The sequence below is a fragment of the Callospermophilus lateralis genome, unplaced genomic scaffold (genome assembly GCF_048772815.1).
Source record: "Callospermophilus lateralis isolate mCalLat2 unplaced genomic scaffold, mCalLat2.hap1 Scaffold_169, whole genome shotgun sequence".
Taxonomy (NCBI): domain Eukaryota; kingdom Metazoa; phylum Chordata; class Mammalia; order Rodentia; family Sciuridae; genus Callospermophilus; species Callospermophilus lateralis.
In genome coordinates this window covers 2,432,049-2,452,373 of record NW_027512767.1, presented here as the reverse complement: position 1 = coordinate 2,452,373, position 20,325 = coordinate 2,432,049, and the positions used below count along the sequence as shown (strand labels likewise).

Genomic DNA, 20,325 nt, shown 5'->3' with positions numbered 1-20,325 from the left:
ATTTTGTATGACATTTAGAGTCAGTGTCTCACTGAGTTGCTTAGGGCCTCACTTTTGCTGATGCTGGCTTTGAGCTCACAATACCTGTCCCAGCCTCCCAAGGTACTGGGATTACAATTGTGCACCAACAGGTTCAGCTCTCTTCTTGTATTTAAAGAAAAACATGCTAAAATTTTGATAGGAAAATATTATATATTAAATTGAGTTAAAATAGTTGTCTTTGTATTGATTAGTTTTATTTATGCACATGCTATTTTATGTGCTTTTGTAAATTTGTATTTAGTTTGTGATAAGTTCCACATATTTTCCTTGAAATCCATTATACATGTGATGTATTTAACAGATGTAACTTCAGTATAATACTTATGTGGTATTTTGTACTCTAATTAAACCAAAAATCTTTCTGGGCTCCAGAAACCATTTTTTCTCAAACTTTATTATTTTTATTTTTCTGAATCACCTCCTCTTTCCTCCTATGCCACAGATTTCTATTGTATTGACAAGTATAGCTCTAGTCTTATGCTATCACACACATGAACACTGTCATGGTACACACAAACTATAATTTCTACAGGTCTAAGCTGCTTGGTGAGGAGTATTTCATATATATATATAATATATATATATAGTTTTCATGATGAAATAACAGCAATTTCTACTCCATCTTTAGTTCATGAGGATTTGTTCTGTGTCCTCATCAATACTTTGTATTCTCTTTGCTGTTGTTTCTTACTGGAAATTTAAATCAGGGGCACACAGAAACTGGGTCACACATAGATGCTTAGGGCCTTGCTAAGTTTCTAAGGCTGGCTTTAAACTCAGGATTATCTTGCCTTAGCATCACAATCCAATGGGATTGAGGTGTGTGCCATGGAACCTGATTCTATTTTATTTTTATATTGAAATATATATAACTGGGCTGGGGATGTGGCTCAAGTGGTACGGTGCTTGCCTGGAATGCGTGCGTCCCGGGTTCAATCCTCAGCACCACATACAAACAAAGATGTTGTGTCCGCTGAAAACTAAGAAATAAACATTAAAATTTCTCTCTCTCTCTCTCTCTCTCTCTCTCACTCACTCTTTAATATGTATATATATATATATATATATATATATATATATATATATATATATATAAATTACTTCTGAAAATAATTTATTCTTGATGTTAAGAAAGCATAGAATACCATTTTCCCCTACAAATAACCCCCCCGCTTTTATTGGAAAAGATGTCAATTCTTTTTTGAAAAGATGTCAGTAGTGCTAGATGTATAATTTATTAATGTCTAAATGGCAAGTTTATTATTATTATTATTATGCTATGTATTAGTTACAAAACTTTATTTGTTCATATTATTATAAGGTATATACTCTTTTCTATAACTTCATAGCATACATCATTGTGTATCAAAATTACCTTTAGCAGGTTTGGAGGTGAGGGGAGGGATTGTGGGGTTAGAAATGATGGTGGAATATGACGTATATTGTTATATAAAGTACATGTATAAAGAAGTGAATTCATGTCAATATAATTTGTATAAAACCAGAGAAATGAAAAATTGTGCTCTATATGTGTAATAAGAATTGTAATGCATTCTGTTGTCATATATAATTTAAAAATATTTAAAAATTAAATCTTATTTATTTAATAATATTAGTATTAAAATAAATACTACTCCTTTCAAAAATTGAATAAAAAGGTCTGTTGGTGAGTTGTAAAACTTTATAAAGTACAAAATGTATCCTGAACATTTAGTAACACATAAACCTAGATGTAGGTATTTATAGTGTTGTCAGCAAAATTAAAAAAAAAAAATTACTGTAGAGTTCATTTTTTGCAATGTATACTCATAATTTTATGAGATGCATTTTGTACATATACATGTATACTACTATTATATATAATTAATAAGTGATTACTACATCTCACATTAACTACATTTATTTCAAATTAATTTGTCTTTGAAAGCACCAATATATGACACTCTTTGATATGTACACTTGGTGTGTCTTCAAATTATTCAATTTTATGTATTATGTTCTTTTCTTTATTCTCCTTTTTATAGAATTTCTTTTTCCAAATTATTGAGATTAACGAATTTTAAACAATTCAGTATAACAGTGCAGTCTGTAGTTTTCTTTTTTTAACCCAAGACAAAATACATCCCAATTTTAATAGGCTTATTGTTATGTAAATGACTTTTAAAAATCTGCATATATATAACACCCTTACCTGACCTTACTCTGGACTATTGATATCTAGGTGGAGGGGATCTCAAAGTGATCCATGGAAAAGGCAGAACAGGGATGGGTCAGGATGTGCGATTGGTGGATACTGAGTATGTAGTAGTGAGGATTAATGAAAAAGTATTGATGAAATAGGTACCGGTAGAGAAAAAAGTGCTGTGAAGGAAAGAGGGAAAGAATGACCAACTCAAGAGTTCAGATTTAAAAAGTCTAATGGTGTATCAATGGTAGTATGAGGGTAAAGGGTAGAATCTTTGGAGGAAAAAATAAGGTAAAAGTGAAAGAAGAAGATAACTCTGGCACAGTCCCCAAGAGAAACAGTCAAATGAACACTACCCTCTATATTCATGCTATATATATTGCAAACTTCTATAACATTAAAGTCAGCCAGCCTCAGCAACTTAGTGAGGCTCTATGAAAATCAGTGAAACCCTTTTTCTTTATTGAATATTTTATTAAAGGCTGAGAGTGTTTCTTAGTAAAAAAACATATTTGATTTCATTTTGTAATATGAGAGAGAGAGAGAGATCTTGAAAAAAATAAAAAAAAAAGTAATCAGTGACACTCTTAGTGTCAAGGATGTGAATAATTTAAAAGTAATAGTGAGGATTTGGGAGTTCCGGGGAGAGAGCGCATGCGCGAGTGTAAGTTGCCAGGGAAGAGGGGAACCTGACAACTCGGAAATTTGAATACCACAGTAGCATGGAGTGTGACCTCATGGAGACTGACATCTTGGAGTCGTTGGAAGACCTAGGTTACAAGGGCCCATTGTTGGATGATGGCACACTGTCTCAAGCAGTCTCTGCTGGAGCCAGTTCCCCCGAGTTTACCAAACTCTGTGCTTGGCTGGTATCTGAATTAAGAGTGCTCTGTAAACTAGAGGAAAATGCTCAAGCAACTAACAGTCCAAGTGGGGCTGAAGAATTCCAGCTTGAGGTGAGTGGGCTACTAGGGGAGATGAACTGCCCATATCTTTCACTGACCTCTGGGGATGTGACCAAGTGCCTTCTCATACAGAAGAACTGCCTCCTTTTGCTCACATACCTCATCTCAGAACTAGAAGCTGCCAGAATGCTCTGTGTGAATGCTCCTCCAAAAAAAGCTCAAGAAGGAGGCGGTAGTGAGGTCTTTCAAGAGTTGAAAGGCATATGTATTGCTCTAGGAATGTCCAAACCTCCAGTCAATATAACTATGTTCCAATTCTTCAGCGGGATTGAAAAAAAATTAAAGGAAACATTAGCAAAAGTTCCACATAATCATGTGGGAAAGCCTTTACTGAAGAAGCCAATGGGACCAGCCCACTGGGAAAAGATAGAAGCAATTAACCAAGCCATAGCTAATGAATATGAAGTTCGGAGAAAGCTGCTAATAAAACGTTTGGATGTCACTGTTCAGTCCTTTGGCTGATCTGACAGAGCTAAGAGTCAGACAGAAAAATTAGCCAAGGTTTATCAGCCGAAGCGTTCAGTCTTATCTCCTAAAAGCACTATTTCTGTTGCTCATCTTTTGGCTGCAAGGCAAGACTTGTCAAAGATTTTAAGGACAAGCAGTGGTTCCATAAGAGAAAAGACTGCCTGTGCCATCAATAAGGTGTTGATGGGCAGAGTACCTGACAGAGTTGGTAGACCCAATGAAATTGAACCTCCACCCCCAGAAATGCCACCATGGCAGAAAAGGCAAGATGACCCCCAGCAGCAAGCAGGAGGTCAAGGAGGAGGGAGAGGTGGTTATGAACATTCCTCATTTGGTGGACGTGGAGGTCATGAACAAGGAGGAGGGAGAGGTGGACGTGGTGGCTATGACCATGGTGGCCGAGGGGGAGGAAGAGGAAATAAGCATCAAGGAGGCTGGACAGATGGTGTGAATGGAGGAGGAGGAGGAGGAGGAGGAGGCGGCTACCAAGATGGTGGTTATCGAGATTCAGGTTTCCAGTCAGGTGGCTATCATGGTGGCCACAGTAGTAATTATCAAGGCAGTGGTTATAGTGGTTTCCAAACATCTTCATATACAGGAAGTGGATACCAGGGTGGTGGATACCAGCAGGACAATATATATCAAGATGGTGGGCACCACAGTGATCGAGGTGGTGGTCGTGGTGGAAGAGGTGGTCGTGGAGGCCGGGGTGGTCATGGAGGCCAGGGAGGTGGGTGGGGAGGAAGGGGGAGCAAAACTTACCACCAAGGGGGTCAGTTTGAACAACACTTCCAGCATGGAGGCTATCAGTATAATCATTCTGGATTTGGACAGGGAAGACATTATACTAGTGGAGGCTACAGAACCTTACATTTTGCTAGAACTCAAATAATAGAAACTTAGTTTCAGAATCCTGAGTCCAGCATCTATTTTGAATAACGTGAGACCACAGGTGGTGGCAGGCAGATTCCTGCTTGGCATAAACATTGTAGGTCTTCCTTTGATTCTGCTTTTTTTGTTGTTGTTGTTGTTATTGTTGTTGTTGTTTTTAATGGACTTACATAATGGTGTTTATTTGAGAAACACATACAACATCTCTCCTTTCTATGAAAAAAAGTTTTTAAAAGGTAATTAAAGTTGTCTTTAATTGACCAGTAGACTAATTCCACAGTCAGAACATGCATACTTTTTTTGAAGAAATTACTTGAATTAAGTAGTTTTTAAAATGCAGTTTTGAAAATGAGGATTCACCTAGACATTTTTAGATTTACTACTAGAAAATCGTCCTCATATTAACAATCCATTTATATGTGTTTTGTGTAAAATATTGTAATGCCTATTTTCTGAGCACAATTCTGCCCTGATTGGCATTTTATTCAGAGAGGTTGTGCCACATTTGCTTCATGATAGACCCATTAGGTCAGTTCCTATTAAATGAGCTCTTCTGCAGATAGCACATTCAGTAGCCTTATTCAGTTGATGGAATACTGTACCATATGCTCAACTCTGAAAACCTTGAACACGGCCAAATTCCATAAAGACTATAAAAGCAAACTAAGTTGTGAACCTATAGTACATTTAGGCATTTAGTTAAGTATAGCAACTCAAGCTGACCTGCATCCATCCAAAACAAGTTCCTTGTTCAACCTTGTTTTTACTTGAAGTCTGCTAGAAGAAATAGCAAACCGAAATTTGTTTTATGCACGAGTTAATACCACTGGCTCAGCAAATACAAGTTAGTTTGCTTCGGGCAGGAGATTTTTTTTTGTAACAGAAGAAATGCACTACAAAGTAAGGTAGATTTTGCTTAGTGCAGGAGGCCCTTTATTATTGCTGCAGAAAACAAAAGCCTAGCTGAGTTGATGTTTTACATTCTCCTTTACTGAAATCTACATGCCATGATGCTTCTTGCTGGGTTTTTGTATACATAAACATTGTCAAGCTGTGAAAGAAAATGGCTGGAGGTGTGCTTTGTGTGAAAGGTGAGCAATAAAGTATGTGTATGTTCTCTCTTTGGTTTGAGTTTTATTTTAGCTACTTTTGAATACTAAAAATTCTGGATACTTGGGTCAAGCTTATGAGCCAAAGATTTTGTTCCCAAAGATTCTTGAGTATTTCCTTAAAACATAGTTAAGTAAAATGTCACACTTATCCTAAAACCCTAAATAAGTTGAAAAATGATCATTTCTGAATTTACTTTTATAACAATAGGGCTAGAAAAATGCATTATGCAACTCCAGCCACTAGGTGTAGCTGTTGCCATACCTAAGATAAATCAATGTCTCTAATCTTGGGAGTTTTTTTTTCTCCATTCTTCCTAAAAAGGGGGGGGGGGTCTTAAAACGAAGTGGATTGAAAATACATTTATTTAACGAAAAACCAACTTTCAGAAAAATCATGTCTTACCATTGAAAATGTTTTACTTAACTGCTAAGAACTTCTAATAACTAAAACCATCTTTGAAAGACCTCATTGATCCTTTTGTTAATTTCACCTGCCTGTTTTTCAGCTAACAGATGCCATTCTAAAATGTTCAAAATGTTTCATCATTAAAGTTCTAAGTTCTGTTTTAAAAAAATAAATAAAATAAATAAAAGTAATAGTGAGCTAGTTGGAAAAATTATCTAGGTTATTAACTACTGCTTGGGAAGTTAGTCTACTCTCCATAATATAAAAATGAGAGAGGAATTCTTTATTAAAGTGTATATAAGAAAAAAGAGGACTTTTAACACAGCTTTTAGTTGACCCAGACAACTTTAGTGGCTGATTAGGGTTCTGCCAAGATGATAAATCCTTGAGTTATTTGGAATAATGTGATTTTATCTAGTCTTCATAAATGAAGACTGAGGTCTAATATAAATCAGGCTTGGCAAAGGAAAAACATTTCAATGAAAAGTAAATGTATGAATAAACACATAAAACAATACTTAACAAAAAGTCAACATTGAGAATATTCATGCAATTATGTAATCACCAGTAATGTAAAAACAATGACAACTAAAGAAAAAGTGAATTAATAAAAAACAAATAAATAATGTAATGAATGAATGAATTAATGAATAGCTAACAAGTGCAAAGATGTAATGTGACTGGAATTGTCAAAGTCAGCTTGTAGCCATGAAAAAGTGTAAAGGTACACAGAAATGGTGTTTTACTACTTACTGAGACATACCCTATGAACTATAAATTCCACTCCTAGGTGGGAAGAGTTGAACACAGAACCCATTCACCTGTCTCTCTCACTTGGGAACTGTGCAAAAAATTACCTATTTCCTTCCCTCAAATTGTATTGCTGCTTCCAAGAACACTACCCTCTATATTCACACTATCATTGTAGACTTGTAGCATGTGAACCCCTCTACTGTTCGTTTTTCCTCTTTTTTTCATTGCTGTTTTTCTCCCTACCCCCATATCATCCACCAATACTTATTTTGTATAGCAAAATCTACAAACTCAGCAATCTCCAGTCTTATATCTTACTATATCCATTTCCTACGTTGTGCATAACCACTTTGAGATCCCCTCCATCAAAACATCAATAGTCCAAAGTGATCAGAATGGGGGTAAAATTTGCAGAACATTAAAGATCAGTTACACAACAAGAAAGCTATAAAACTGGGCTTCATTTAAAGGTGAAAATAGAAAGAAAATCTTTAGACTTCACTAGTTAAAATAAAGGATCAAAAATTTATGAGTCAATAATTTGAATCATACTTGTGAGTCACTTTTTTGGGGGAAGGGATATAAGCACATTTCTAATAAGTTTAAAGCTCAAACTGTTTTTTTTATGAGACAAAGAATGTAAAATTTAAAAAATATATATATTAAAGTAATTAAAAATATATATTAAAGTAACCATTTTCATAATATATATATTAATATATATTATAATATATATATATATATTTTTTTTCACAAATTGCTTTAACCTTATAAACAGTTATAAGTCTCAATACATTTCTGTCTGGGCTAGGTCCTATTATTTGAAGAAAACTTTGCCTTAAAATAACCCCATACAGAGACATTTAATGCAATTAACAGACCTCAAATGATAATAATAATAATAATAATAATAATAATAATAATAATAATTGAGGTGGGGAGGATTTTAGGGTTGTGAAGCATACCTATAATATAAGTTACTTTAAAAGACATCACAGGATAATTTTATACACTGTCTGAAGACATATATGTATATATTATTTATAAAAAGTATTTATGAGTTCTGTAGTGAGGGTGCACAAGTCCAATACACAGTCTTTTTTTTCTTGAATATTTTTTGTTGTAGATGGACACAGTACCAATAGTAGTTTGTTTGTTGGCTTTTTAAAAAAATATTTATTTTTAGTTTTTGGCGGACACAACATCTTTGTATGTGGTGCTAAGGATCGAACCTGGGCCTCCCACATGCCAGGCAAGTGTGCTACCACTTGAGCCACATCCCCCTCTTGGGTGGCTTTTTAATGTGGTGCTTCGTATTCAACCCAGTACCTCATGCATGCTAGGGAAGTTCTCTACCACTGATTCATAACCCTAGTCCCCAAAGTCTTTTACTTAATCTTGTGTGTGTGTGTGTGGGGGGGGGAGAGTGTGTTCATGTAGAGCAGGGGATAGAATCCATGCCCTTATATCAGCAAAACAAGCACTCTACTGACTAAGCTACAATCTCAGACCTCATCTGTAGTCGGTTAACAATGACAATGGAGCAGCCTGTCATTCAGACTTTGATTCTGTGCCCACTTGGCTCAGGTTGGAGGAGGTGCCAGAAGCCTTGACCAATCAGTCACTTAGGTGAGAACTGTACAATCCTCACAAAGCCGGTGATGAGGGGGCGGGATTCCACAATCTTCTGTTCCCTTGGTGTCTGGAGCCCGCCATTTTTTCAATCTTTTTTGTAGGCTTCTGTCCTGGATCTGGAGCTCAGGTGTCTGTGCTATGCAGAATCTGAAAACAAACCACAGGGAGAATGCTGAGAACCCTGAGATCCAGGAAATGGTAAGAGTGCCTTGTTATACTGAGACTGCGTAGGAAGGTGGCTTAAAGCTGACAGGAGTGGCAATGGTGGAAACTGGCAGTCATGCCTAGGGACTCCTCCTGGTCCTCTCCAGTGTCTTGTGGCCAGAGGGTCTCTCTGTGGTAGCTTAGCCTTCACCTCCCTCTGACAAGTCTAGTGAGGCTTAGATCAGCAGTTGAAAATCTGGGCATTTTGTTCCATAATTGTATGGTGTTTTCACCTTCTTTCTAAAGCCCTTTGTGGGCTTCCATGTGCCATGAACCCAGCATGTCTCCAGATTACATGGTGAAGACTGAGATAATTATCAAGAGAGAACTCCAAATCCATTTATTGAATTCTTGCATGAGAGAGGCTGTTAATTTTAGGGCTTCTTACTCATGAGGGTTGGTTGGTTTGTTTATTTATTTATTATTATTATTATTATTATTATTATATTATTATTATTATTACTATTATTGTTATTTTTGTGTGCATGTGTTGTTTTCTTTTTGGTACCAGAAATTCAACCCAGAGGTGTTCATCCACTGATTCACATTCCCACCCCTTTTTTAATATTTTTATTTAGAGACAGGGTCCCTTTGAGTCTCTTAGGGCCTCAGAAATTTGATAATGCTGGCTTTTAACTCATTCCCTTCCTGAGTCCTGAGATTTCTAAAAGTAGCAGAAGCAGTATCTCAAATCCAAAACAAAAATCTGAAATTTAGAACTTCAGTTTAGCTCTCCATAGGTCTCAGAATAAACCCCTAGTTTTCTAGCTCTCTGTTCACATATCCAAAACTAGGGTTCTCTGTTCACAGAGAATACATATAAAATAGAATAGATAGTATAAAGACCATGTAATGCGGATAATGGGCCTCACTCAAACACACCTGGTGGCTAACTGAAAGATGTTAATGAGCACCATTAAGGCCTGTTTCAAATGTAAAAGACCTTGAAGCCCACTTGTGGAAACACCTTCAACAAAGTCCTTTGTCCCAGGGGTGATTCCTGATTGAATTTGAAGAAAAAAGGATGGGTCACAGAAAGAATGAATGTGAACTCATATGGTAGTCAGGATGCCTTTTCCAAAGCCTATTCTAAATGCATTATGCTTCCTGTTCTGCCCAAAACCATCAGAAAATATCTAAGATAGCACAAAAATGAGTTTTTTTTTCTGGTATCATTTCTCATACCACATGGTGGGTGTTCTATTTCTTCTTGCTTAAATAGATTGTTTTTTTCAAAATTTATGAGACAAGAACCCAGATTCAATATGCAAACTGAGAAATTTTGGTTCATCTCAAAACTCCACTTTCAGCATTATTAATCATTTTCCCATTTTTTTATTTTAAATGTATGCATCATTTACAATGTTTTTCTTCAAGAACTGGAGGGCACTTTTAAAACATTTTAATTTATCATTCTGAGATTTTCACAGGAAAATAAAGCAGAATTAAATTAGGCGGGTGGACCATTGGTACAGAATAGAGGACACAGAGACCAATCCACAAAGTTACAACTATAACTATCTTATATTTGATAAAGGGGCTAAAAGCATGCAATGGAGGAAGGATAGCATCTTCAACAATTGGTGTTGGGAAAACTGGAAATCCATATGCGACAAAATGAAACTGAACCCCCTCCTCTCACCATGCACAAAAGTTAACTCAAAATGGATCAAGGACCTTGATATCAATTCAGAGACTCTGCGTCTGATAGAAGAAAAAGTTGGCTCCGATCTACATATAGTGGGGTTGGGCTCCAAATTCCTTAATAGGACACCCATAGCACAAGAGTTAATAGCAAGAATCAACAAATGGGACTTACTTAAACTAAAAAGTTTTTTCACAGCCAGAGAAACAATAAGAGATGTAAATAGGGAGCCTACATCTTGGGAACAAATTTTTACTCCTCACACTTCAGATAGAGCCCTAATATCCAGAATATACAAAGAACTCAAAAAATTAGACAATAAGATAACAAATAACCCAATCAACAAATGGGCCAAGGACCTGAACAGAAACTTCTCAGAGGAGGACATACAATCAATCAACAAGTACATGAAAAAATGCTCACCATCTCTAGCAGTCAGAGAAATGCAAATCAAAACCACCCTAAGATACCATCTCACTCCAGTAAGATTGGCAGCCATTATGAAGTCAAAAAACAAGAAGTGCTGGCGAGGATGTACATTGCTGGTGGGACTGCAAATTGGTGCGGCCAATTTGGAAAGCAGTATGAAGATTCCTGGGAAAGCTGGGAATGGAACCACCATTTGACCCAGCTATTGCCCTTCTCAGACTATTCCATGAAGACCTTAAAAGAGCATACTACAGGGATACTGCCACATCGATGTTCATAGCACCACAATTCACAATAGCTAGACTGTGGAACCAACCCAGATGCCCTTCAATGGATGAATGGATTAAAAAAATGTGGCATCTATACACCATGGAGTATTATGCAGCACTAAAATTGACAAATTCCTGGAATTTGCAGGGAAATGGATGGCACTAGAGCAGGTTATGCTTAGTGAAGCTAGCCAATCCCTAAAAAACAAATACCAAATGTCTTCTTTGATATAATGAGAGCAACTAAGAATAGAGCAGGGAGGAAGAGCAGGAAGAAAAGATTAACATTAAACAGAGATATGAGGTGGGAGGGAAAAGGAGAGAAAAGGGGAATTGCATGGAAATGGAGGGAGACCCTCATTGTTATACTAAATTACATATAAGAGGTTGTGAGGAGAATGGGAAAATAAAGAAGGTGAGAAATGAATTACAGTAGATGGGGTAGAGAGAGAAGATGGGAGGAGAGGGGAGGGGGGATAGTAGAGGATAGGAAAGGTAGCAGAATACAACAATTACTAGTATGGCATTATGTAAAAATGTGAATGTGTAACTGATGTGATTCTGCAATCTGTATTTGGGGTAAAAATGGGAGTTCATAACTCACTTCAAGCTAATGTATGCTAATGTATGAAACATGATATGTCAAGAGCTTTGTAAGGTTTTGAACAACCAAAAAAAATAAAGTACCATTTAATTACAATAATAAAAATTTCAAATGCAGGAGAAACAAGTATGTCAATGAAAGCGAGTTATGGCCCCAAAGAAGGGGAGGAAAAAAATAACTTCTTTTTTTGTGTTACTAAATTAACTGGGGAGAAAATGTTAGTATTTGAATGCAACATCATTACTCTTGAAAGCACTACTCACAAATCTATCAAGTTCAAAATAAATGTTACTTTAATCTTCTAGCCAACCAACCAAGATGTTATTAAAAACATTAAGAACTCCTAAAAAAAATAAATAAAAAAATAAAAAGAATGAATCTCTCCTAAATGAGGTTTATGTGTCCCAATTAAAGATTTTTAAAAACTGTAATGGGTCATCAATTGAGGGTTTATTTATTTAGTAATTTGCTTGTTTACTTATTTATGGTCAGACAATCTGGGGTTGTGGCTCAGTGATAGAGCACTCACCTAGCATGTGCAAGGTCCTGGGTTGGATCCTCAGCACCACATAAAAATAAATAAATAAATAAATATATAAATAAATAAATAACTCACAGAAACATTCCAAATATTTCAGGAAACTCTTTTATTCTAGTGTGGCAGGAAAAAAATAAAAGTGGGACTAACTTGAATTTAAATTACATGCAATTTCAATCTCTCTCTCTCTCTCTCTCTCTCTCTCTCTCTCTCTCTCTCTTTCTCTCTCTCTCTCTGTACTGGGGATTGACCCCAGGGCCTCATGCTTAGAAGGCAAGCACTCTACAAGCTGAGCTATTTACTCAGCCCCATTTTTTTTGGGGGGGGGAGACCAGGGATTGAAGTCAGGCGCACTCTACCACTGAGCCACATCTCTACCCCTATTTTGTATTTTACTTAGAGACAGGGTTTCACTGAGTTGCTTAGTGCCTTACCATTGATGAGACTGGTTTTGAATTCATGATCCTTATGTCTCAGCCTTGTAAACAGCTGATATTACAGGCATGCACCACTATGCCTTCAATGTTTTTTTTTTTTTTAAAGAGAGAGTGTTTGTGAGAGAGAGAGAGACAGAGGGAGAGAGAGATAATTTTATTTAATATTTATTTTTCAGGTTTTGGGGGACACAACATCTTTGTTTGTATGTGGTGCTGAGGATTGAACCTGGGCTGCATGCATGCCAGGTGAGTGCGCCACCACTTGATCCACATCCCCAGCCCCAAACAACTTCAATCTTAAGGGCTAAAGTACATGCAAATTAGATCAGAGTCCATGCCAATATCTTGGTACTATATATATAAAGTTGTTGATAGACCTTATATTCCAGTGCCTCACATGTGCCAGACAAGTGAGCTCCACTGAGCCCTAGCCCCGACCTCCTGGTACATTTTTTTATGGGGGATATTGGAGATTGAACTCACCGACACTTGACTACTAAGACAAATATCCAGGATATATTTTTTTTTTTACTTTATTTAGAGACAGGATCTCATTGAGTTTCTTAGTACCTCTCTTCTGCTAAGGCTGGCTTTGAAATTTTGATAATTCTTCCTCAGCCTCTTCAGCAACTGGGGTTACAGACTTGAACCAACACATCCAGCTCCTGGTACATTTTTAATACCTGTTTTACGTAGATTTTAACCAGTAGCCTTAAACTTGTTTTCTAAAATATATTTGATTTGAATCCATAACCCAGAAATCAGTGAAACAGAATCTATTTTTTATCTCCAACACTGCTTTTGGTTGTCAGTGTCTGAGTTAAGATTCCCCATTAAAGAATTTACTATGTCTTGTGTTCTTATTCTGACCTCCCATATGACCTAGTACTGAGTTTTAGAATATCTGAAACAAGGTTTCCAGAGATTCAAAATTTTTTGGAGTATTTAGAAAACACCACTCTCTGAGTCTTGTCTTCTAGGGACCACTTTGAATTTTAAGTGTGTAGCTTCTGATGGGATGGACTAATTGGATGCTTTGCAGCTGGAAGGCATTTTCTGATATACTTTCTATTTAAAATGTACTTTATTTGTTTCCTTTTATTTGATACTGTGAATAAAGGTAAAATAAAAATAGATGTGTGGCAATATATTTAGCAAAAGGATTCCAAATTTTTTACATATATACCCAGAGTTATTATTACTGGATTGTATGGCTTTTTTACTGAGAATTATTATTTATATATTTTTTTATCTATTTAAATACTGGAGATTAACCCCAGGGCATTTTACCAGTGTGCTACATAACCAGTCTCCAACACTTATTTATTTATTTATTTATTTATTTTTGAGAGAGGATTTTACTGAATTTCAGAGGACCTTGCCAAGTTCTTGAGGCTGGTCTTTAACTTGAGAATAAATCCCTAGTTTTTCTACCTCTTATTCTCCTGAGCCACTGGGAGTACAGGCATGTATGATTTTGCACTGTTACCCCAAATTATTACTAGTGGATTTTGTGTCATTTTTATTTGGGGCTTTTAAAGAACCTTAACACTTTTATAAAAATATATTTATTAAATTTATATTGTCACCAATATTTTTACATATTTGTGTACCCTGGAATTCCTATTAATTATGAAATATTTGCTTGGTTTTGTATGGTTTGGTACTGAGAATTGAACCCAGAGGTGCATACCACTGAGATACATCCACACTCTTTTTTATGTTATATTTTGAGACAGGTTCTCATTAAATTGATTGTAGCCTTGTTATGTTACTGAGGCTGTCTTTGTACTAACAATTCTCCTGTGTCATTTTCCATAGCTTCTAGAATTTCAGGCATATGCCACCACACATGACAATTTTAGATTTTTATAATGGCCATTCCAACAGTACTGAATAGGCTGAATAAAATCTATTTGATTAATGCATTAAATCTCTGAGGCAAGTTTATGTGAAGTAGCCAGTGTAGGAGTGTTGTGTAAAGATTAGCAAGGATTGTGGAATGTGATAGACATTATTATCTAAAGTACATATATGGGGCTGGGGATGTGGCTCAAGTAGTAGTGCGCTCGCCTGGCATGCGTGCGGCTGGGGTTTGATCCTCAGCACCACATAAAAAACAAAGAAGCTACGTCCGCCAAACACTAAAAAAAAAAAAAAAAAATAATATATTAAAATTCTCTCTCTCTCTCTTTCTCTCTTTCTCTTTAAAAAATAAAGCACATATATGAAGACAGGAATTGATTTGAACATACTTTATATACAAACAGAGGTATAAAAAATTGTTCTATATGTGTAATAAGAATTGTGATGCATTCCACTGTCATGTATTTAAAAAAATGAAACAACAAAAAAATCTTTATATGTATTGCTGAGAATCAAACTCAGTGCTTTGCACATTCTAGCAAAGTAGTCTACCACTGAGACACAACTCCAGCCCATGTACCCAGATTTTTATACTCTCTTTGTAGTAGTCAGAAACAACTTTAAAAATTAAAATTGCATTTATATCACTTTTCCTAGTACAGTAATGTATTACTAACTAAACTTATTCTTAGTATTTTTAAAAAATAATCTAATGGATGACTGTTATTTTTTCCAGAGATTACTTTATCACTTCTTTAGGGCTTGGTGAAGGGTCTTTTTTTTGGAATATAGATGTCTTCTTTTATCAAATGGGTCCATGCTAACTGTGTTGAAAATAGTGATTCTAAAACTTCACACAATCCACACATTTCCAAGACTACAGGGGAAAGGGAAAGACAATATTCACAACCAAGAAACCATTTCCCATGGAAGCCGAGTATCAGTGTCCAATCTGGAGTGTAATCCAGATCTTTCAGTGGTAAGGTTGTTTAAGAACCACAACCATAGGTTTTGGGGATCCTCTAAAGTACACTGAATGGCTTCAAATCACTTACTCTTTTTCAAAATAAAATTTCTGCTACCTACTTAAAAAATAAAGCACTATGAATGAGAAAGGTGAATGGGACTTAAGTTCTTTGGAGGTACTGAGGTTGACTTTCAATTATAGTTTATAGTCAAATAAGAAGGGCCTTAGAGTTGTCTCAACTTTTCCAACACATGATATGGAGTACTTAGATGAACTGACATGAAATAATAAAAATGCATTTCAGGGAAGTGATATCACAGAAATTTTCAGGGTAGAATCTTGGAAATGTGGAAAAAAATATATTCATATACATATCCATTACTATAGAAAAAAGAAGTGATAAGTATATGAGTATGAGGGTAAATTCAGTGTGCCTCATGCATTGTAGGTTGAAGGTAATGATAAAGTAGTAGCTGAGGAGATCCAGAACTCTATAATCCTGGGAGACATTTATAGCAATTTAGAAAACAAAAATAAAGTTAAATCCCTTTAGATTTACCTCTGTCCTCTTTTCCTCTTATGAATTTGATTCTGTCAAATGAGATTATGTGGGTATCGTTCTCTCTGAATTTATGTTTTCTTTTGTTTTTAGGATTTTGTCAGCTCTGTCATGTACAGCCCTGTCTTAAACTCACTTTGGGGGCTATTTTACCACCTGTTCTGGACTGCAGAGCAGAGACCCACTTCACTTATTCTGTGCAATGAATTGACTTTTGTCAATCTTTGCAAACAATGGTTGGAAGAACAAGCATATTGGAGGGTCTTTCATATCCTATAATATGGTTGTCAGACCCTGTGGGTTAAAGGGCAGTTACTTGCTATGTTTGAAACATCTTCCCTATGAGAAGGGCTTATCTATATTTTTTGTTTTGGAAGCCCCATAAACACACAAGAGAAGCATTTATGGTCATGAACAAAGGAATGCCAGAAGCCATTAGATATGATAAAATACAAAAAAATTAAATCTTAGAGATTTTAGAGGTAAAAAGTTTATTTCTGTTTTGTGTAAGAAAACTAAAATTTCTCTTTGGCATGACATTATTTTGATGTTTTAAACTTGCTTGCAATTTTTACCTGTGTTTTGAATTCACCAATGCCTGGCTATCCCTTACCAGATAACAACCCTCTCTAAAACCTTACTGGTGCCTCATAAATTCTGACTCCTGCTGACCAAGTACCAATTCTCTCTAAATCTCAGTGGCAGCTCATAAATTCTAGTGTCTGGAGCTGAATTTATTTTCTACCTTGAAATGTTAACCATGTAGATCCTTAACCTGCTATTTTCCTTTGTATTATGATTGTCAAAATCTTTTTAGCTGTATGTACCATAGACACCCACGTCCTTTGTAACTTTTTGTGCTGTAAAAACTTTTTCCTGAAGATCAGGGGGATGATCTCTAGCATGGAATCTTGTAAGAGACAGACCTGGCCAGATTTCGTGTACACAATACAATCTTGATTTAAAAATTTGAGTTTGTGGTCTTTTCTTTGTGTTTTGGTTTAACATTAACCTTTTTTTTTTTTTACTTCAGTGTAAATAAAACCAAAGTACACAAGAAAACTCCTGTAAATGATCCAGGTGCATAAAAACAGTCATTCTTTACTGAAATCACAGTATTCATTATAGAAATGATATAAGCTTGAAAATCAAATAAATATCTCAAATATCAAGGGAGTTTAGGAATTAGAAATTTTTTCTTTCAGAATATAGGTAGTAAAATAGGACAAAAGAGAAAATGTGAAGCATAAATATATTAAGGAATATGCAAAAAATCACCAAAATATTCATTACAAAAAATCATATCTACAAAAATAATTCAAAAGAAGCAGTATTTTTGTCTGGAATACCCATTTTGACAGGAATGGAAGTTTTGGTTCTCTTTTTAAGTAGTTTTACTCTTAGTGAATAATCTTTGTACTATTTCTGCATTTTACTGGCTGGAATTAATTATAATTCATATATCTGTGAAAAAGGTACTGAATGCAGAAAAATATTATTGCTCATGTTTAAATCACCTCCATTAGTTGATCTTTTCCTTTTTAAACCAAAAATCTGCATAAAACCATCTCTTAATAAATATCTCTATCTCTGTATATTAGCAGCAACTGAGTTATAAAATTTGGTATGATAACTTGTCTATAAATTTATTTAAACTATAAATTTGCTATTTAGCACTTAGGTATAATTTTCTATGATGTTCTTTAGTTATTTATGTCTCCATGCCAAGTTTTATACCAAGGTCTTAGTATGTGCCTTAATTACTATGTGTAGCAATGTAGGATTTATGTCTTATTTGTGACACTTTGTTCCCAGAAGTGTGTCTAAAGCGAAATATGTACAAAATGATTATCCAGGAAAAAAATCTATCTAATATTATATTTTATTTTATATATTTTTATATATTTATGTATACATATTTTTATTATTTAGAAACACCCTTTGGTCTGAAACTACAGTGATACTAGTGTATTGTAGCTTGAATTGGTTGTGAGAAACAAACTAAAAAGACTTTTCTCTGTGTTGTTTGGTGATTTCTGCAACCTCAGGAACCTAGTAAATAATAGTAGAAATAAATAAGTAACTCTTTAGTTTGAGGCAGAACCACCAAACTAGATGATGTTTTGCTTCTGCTTTCTATCTTGATCATAAAAAACATACCGTTAAATTTACATGAAACACTTTTGGAATTCTGTTCTGTTAGTTCTTCTAAAAAAATTAATGAAAGTGAAAAATAATGCAGGGAAGATAAATAATTAATTTCAACCAATTCATTTCTTTAAATAAATATTTTTTTTCAAATCACCAAAAATTCTAATTCTAAATTTTAGAAAAGTTAAAAGCTTTAGAAATATCCCAAGGCAATTTCTCTTTTGCTCAGAACATTAGACTATATCTCCAACTCATTCTTCTCTAGAATTGGACTGTGTGCAAACATGAAAAAAAAATGCTAAGATGCCCCACATGGCTTATAAGTTTTAAAATCCTGAAAGGAGCTCAAATTTGCCATTTTTCTACTTTACAAAATACAAAAATCTTAAATTTGTATACTTAACAAACATTTGCAGTAGTGTAATTCAAAATAACCTAAAAAAAATGAAAAAAAATAATTGAAGGACTGACCCCCTGAACATGAGGGACTTATAATATTGAATTTCTTATATTAAATGTCTTTTTATCATTGTCAAAATTTTCCATGTTTATGTTATCAATATATTATTCAAAATTTTTATGCATTTAATAACAAATATCTAATTTCCTATTTTATTCAGTCTTTTAAAAAATTAGTAGTAATTAATATTAATAATTTAATTCTCATGCTTGTTAACGTATGAAACATATACTTTAAAAGCTATGGCTATAGCAAGTGAAAAAATCCAGCCTAATTTCCTTTTAAGATTGGGAGCCATCTCATCACAAAGGCATGAAAAGTTAATTTCTGCTTCATTATAAATTACTGTGATTTGTAAACTTGCTTGTAATGCCTGCCAGTGCCTTGAACTCATTCATGTCTGGTTTTCCCTGATGAGATTAAAAACCCTCCCTGAAACTTTAGTGATGACTCATAAATTGTGGCTTTCCCTGACCAAATAACAACTCACTCTGAAACTTTAGTGGTGCATCATAAATTCTGATGTTGTGATCTAAATTTACTTCCTACATGCTAAACCATTTAGACCATTAACCTACTACGTGTCTTTCTATTATGCTTGTGAAAATCTTGTTATTCGTGTAAGTTCTTAAGTCACTCCCCTTTTGTAAATTTTTGTGCTATGAAACTACAGTCCTAGAGAACTGGAGTGCTGAATTCTTTTCCCATGGGTTTCAGGAGAGACTGTTATCCTCAAATGCAGGACTTCCAAAAGACCACCAGAGACCAATATTGATGTAAGCACCAAAGAGGTATTTATTGCAAGCTAGCTCAGTCCTCCACACACACAGAAACTGGTGGCTTAGAGGCCCTGATCCTGGGGTTTGCAGCAGTTTTATAACTCTTTGGGGAAGGCAGGAACCTCACATACATCATAGCATCTCTTAGCAAATCATCACACATCTTGGGAAAATCATAAACAACTCTAAAACATGATTAGCACATTCACTGGTGGGAACAAGTTGGGTAAGCGTGATTGGTTAGTACAAGATGGGGATTCATTTGAACAGATTGGCTTAGGCCATGAGGGGAGTATATGCTGAACTATATGGTTTCCCAAAATGTTGTCAACCACCATAAAGTACTGGAAGTTTCATTTGGAATCCCAGAAATTTTCCCTGTCTCATGCAGATTGGTGGCTGCTAGGGGGCTGCTATGGATGCCCACCTAGCCTGACTGAGTCAGGGACACCAGGCACAGCAGATCTCTCCTGTTATTTGTAGATGAACAACTCAGCAGGGTGGGTATGAGCCTAGGAGTACTCTGTGTGTCTTTCCAAAGACAAGAGTCATGCCTCCTTCCTTGGACAGTCTTTGTTCTGAGGTAGAGGCTGGTTTCTCACTTTGTACCTTATTTTTTTATGTATTATTTTAGCTGTAGCTGGACACAATACCTTTATTTCACTTATTTATTTTTATGTGGTACTGAGGATTGATCCTAGGATCTTGCACATGGGAGATTAACACTCTACTGCGGAGCCACAATCCCAGCCCCTTATGTGTTGTTTTTTTGGGGCATTTTTACTTTAGGGGTTTTCTTCCCAGTTCAAAGTTTAATCTGCCACCTAAAAAGAACATAGATCAAAAATAAATTTAAATAAAATTGGATACTTATTATCATTATTTTATATTAATTCCTGAATAATATACAAGTATATATAATCCATAAACTGAAATGACTTTATATGTAAGTTTAAATGA

General features: G+C 35.2%; 1 pseudogene; it reads left to right on the top strand.

Annotated features, from left to right (window-relative positions):
* Nucleotides 1–2,949: 2,949 nt before the first annotated feature.
* LOC143387204 (protein FAM98A pseudogene) lies at nucleotides 2,950–4,563 on the top strand (annotated as a pseudogene).
* Nucleotides 4,564–20,325: the final 15,762 nt, after the last annotated feature.